Source organism: Sinocyclocheilus rhinocerous, unplaced genomic scaffold (genome assembly GCF_001515625.1).
Source record: "Sinocyclocheilus rhinocerous isolate Xijiao unplaced genomic scaffold, SAMN03320098_v1.1 scaffold1343, whole genome shotgun sequence".
In the NCBI taxonomy this organism is placed as follows: domain Eukaryota; kingdom Metazoa; phylum Chordata; class Actinopteri; order Cypriniformes; family Cyprinidae; genus Sinocyclocheilus; species Sinocyclocheilus rhinocerous.
In genome coordinates, this window is record NW_015641034.1 from 171209 (window position 1) to 174878 (window position 3670).

The following is a 3670-nucleotide window of genomic DNA, read 5'->3' on the forward strand; positions in this document are numbered from 1 at the left end:
TCTAGACCAGCAACTGACCAATATGAACCAGCCTAGACCAGAAAAGTATAAACCAGCAACTAACCACTATAAACCAGCCTAGACCAGCAACTAACCAGTATAAACCAGCCTACACCAGTAACTGACCAATATGAACCAGCCTAGATCAGTAACTAACCAGTATAAACCAGCCTACACCAGTAACAAACCAGCACAGGACATCTAACCTCAAAATTAACAGTCTTTGGTATAAAGTGTTTAAAAAGTCAACATGAAAAGCAAATTAGTTCATTATCCTCGTCTTATTGTGAATGATTTGTCAGTAAAATTCTAAATACTAACTAACTGTCTTAATAATCTGAAATGACTTTCCATCACAGATTATTGGATAATGTTTACTAGTAGTCAAACAGCAATTTACTTTTTTGTTTTATCAAACTCAACACTTTAAGCATGCAACTTTTTAATTACTGATCTAAATAATATGTTCATTTTGACTATATCATGTGCATTTATACGAATACATGTTACTATATTGTCTGATTTCTCAAGGGTGATGATTTATTCCAGTGTTTCCCAAACTGGGATTTGTCATTTAATGGAAAGTTAATAAATAAATAAATCATAATGTAAAATAAATTTTAAAAAATAAATTACTTATAATTAATTAAATCATAAAATGTAAATAAATTATGTTAAAATAAAAAGCAATAGAAATAAAGCATTTATTAATAATGAATTAAATCATAAAATTGTATAATAATGAATTAATTCATAAAAAGTGAAATAAAAATAAATAATTTTAAAAGAAAATAATCAAAACAAAAACTTATAATTAATTCATAAAAATGTCAAATTAAAATAATGTTAAAATAAAAACAATTAAAATAAAACATTTATTAACATGAATTAAATCATAAAAATGCATAATGAATTAAATCATAAAAATGTAAAATAAAAATAGTTTTAAAATAAAAACAATAGAAAAATAACACATTAACTAAAATCGTAAAAATGAAAATAAAAATAAATTAAAAACAATCAAAAATAACTTATTAATAATTAATTAAATCATAAAATAAAAATAACAAAAATAATTTTAAATTAAAAACAATCAAAATAAACACTGTTTATGTTTTATTTGTTTACCTGCATGTCATGGGAATTAACTGATATCAGAAAACTATGAACACGTGAATGTCTTGTTAAATTTAAATTATTGACTTTTAGCCCAAGCGTTTGTTCGACTGACAAAAACGCTTGGGAATCCCTGGATAATTTCATGTCAGACGTGACGTGCATCTGCTGCATGAGTCTGTGCCGTGTTGCATGTCTTTGATCCTGACGGCCGTGTTCAGGTGTGTGTGTGTGTGTGTGTCTCACCTGCGCGGGATCCACGTCGTTCAGCATCACTATAGACGTGCAGTGATAGTCCAGCGCCAGCCTCCAGAAGTCTTTGACGGTGTTGGGCAGAGGATGCTGGGTAACGATGAACGCAGACGGCTGCTTGTAGCTCTGTGAAGATGAAGATGAAGAGAGGAAAACATCTTATTTCCCGTCTCACTGTCTGCTTGACTAATTGTGTGGAGAAGTTTAGCGTTGAGCTGCGTGTTTTATTACCGCCGCCGGCGCTTCCATTTACTGTAATGAAAACAAATGCGCTGTCGCGTGTTTTACAAACAAACCCATCCCAGTCAATCGTGTTACTGCGTTTTTTACTTCATTCACTGTTATGGATCGCTTTTAGCCATTTTCCTGACAATGAAATGAATCAATTCCATCTGTTTTTGAATTATTTTCAACAAGCACATAATCGTGTGTGCAGTGATTCACATCCATCAGAGACACCGTCGCCTCAGATGCAAAAAACGAGCGATTATTATAGAGACGGATGTACTTAATTAGTTAAATCATAAAATGTAGAAATTTTTTATTAATTATTTTAAAATAAAAACAAAACAAAATCATAAAAATGTACAATAATGAATTAAAGCAAAAGTAAAAATGAAAAAGTAAAAAATTATTTTAATGATAATATTTTATATATCAAAACAAAACACTTATTAATAAATAATAAGTTGTACAGTTGTAAATAAAACATTTATTAATACTGAATTAGATTATAAAAATGCATAACAATTAATTAAATCATAGAAATGTGAAATAAAAATAAATAATTAAAAAATAAAATATAATCCATATAAAACACTTACTAATGATTAATTATATCAAAATGTAAATTTAAAATAAATAATAAAAAAATCTATCAAAACAAAACACTTGTTAATAGTTAAATACTGTAAAATAAGAATAAATCATTCTAAAATAAAAATTATTTAAATAAAACATGTATGATTTAATAAAAAAATAATAATTAAATGAAATCCTAAAAATGTATAATAATTAAATCATAAATATATACAATTTTAATAAATCATTTTAAAATAAAAACAACTGAAATAAAATGTAATTAAATCAAAAATATAAAACAAAAAATGTAAAAAACAATAACTTATTAATAATTAATTAAATCATAAAAGTGTACGGTAAAAAAGAGACTTTTTTTTTTTTACAAACAAATCCCAGTCAATTGTGTTACTGCATTTTGTTTTTGTTTGTTTACTGTTACGGATCACTTTTAGCTATTTTTCCGACAATGAAATCAATTCCATCTGTTTTTGAGCACATAATTGCGTGCAGTGATTCACATCTATCAGAGACACGTCGCTGTCCTTCACTAGGTTAAGAGCGGCAGGTAATGGTCACTAGGTTAAGAGCGGCAGGTTACGGTCACTAGGTTAAGAGCGGCAGGTTACGGTCACTAGGTTAAGAGCTACAGGTAACAGTCACTAGGTTAAGAGCTGAGGTAACGGTCACTAGGTTAAGAGCTGAAGTAATGGTCACTAAGTTCAGAGCTGCAGGTAACAGTCACTAGTAATGGTCACTAGGTTTAGAACTGCAGGTAATGGTCACTAAGTTAAGAACTGCAGGTAACGTTCACTAGGTTAAGAGCTGAGGTAACGGTCACTAGGTTAAGAGCTGAGGGAGGTAATGATCACTAGGTTAAGAGCTGCAGGTAACGGTCACTAGTAATGGTCAGTAGGTTACGAGCTGAGGTAATGGTCACTAGGTTAAGAGTGGCAGGTAACGGTCACCAGGTTAAGAGCGGCACGTAACAGTCACTAGGTTAAGAGCGGCAGGTAATGGTCACTAGGTTAAGAGCTGAGGTAACGGTCACTAGTAATGGTCACTAGGTTAAGAGCTGCATGTAACAGTCACTAGTAATGGTCACTAGGTTAAGAGCTGCAGGTAACGGTCACTAGGTTAAGAGCTGCAGGTAATGGTCACTAGGTTAAGAGCTGAGGTAACGGTCGCTAGGTTAAGAGCTGAAGGTAATGGTCACTAGTAATGGTCAGTAGGTTACGAGCTGAGGTAATGGTCACTAGGATAAGAGCGGTAGGTAATGATCACTAGGTTAAGAGCTGAAGGTAATGGTCACTAGGAATGGTCAGTAGGTTACGAGCTGAGGTAACGGTCACTAGGTTAAGAGCAACAGGTAACGGTCACAAGGTTAAGTGCGGCAGGTAACAGTCACTAGGTTAAGAGTGGCAGGTAACGGTCACTAGGTTAAGAGCGGCAGGTAACTGTCACTAGGTTAAGAGTGGCAGGTAACGGTCACTAGGTTAAGAGC

At 32.2% G+C, this 3670-nt stretch overlaps 1 long non-coding RNA gene across 1 annotated transcript in view; it reads left to right on the plus strand.

Annotated features, from left to right (window-relative positions):
* Positions 1-2745: 2745 nt before the first annotated feature.
* LOC107754228 (uncharacterized) overlaps positions 2746-3670 on the plus strand; it is a 5865-nt gene continuing 4940 nt past the window's right edge. Inside the window, exons 1-4 of the long non-coding RNA XR_001641558.1 lie at positions 2746-2845; positions 3056-3206; positions 3289-3357; positions 3495-3521. This is a non-coding gene — a long non-coding RNA (uncharacterized LOC107754228). The remainder of the gene's footprint in view (positions 2846-3055; positions 3207-3288; positions 3358-3494; positions 3522-3670) is intronic.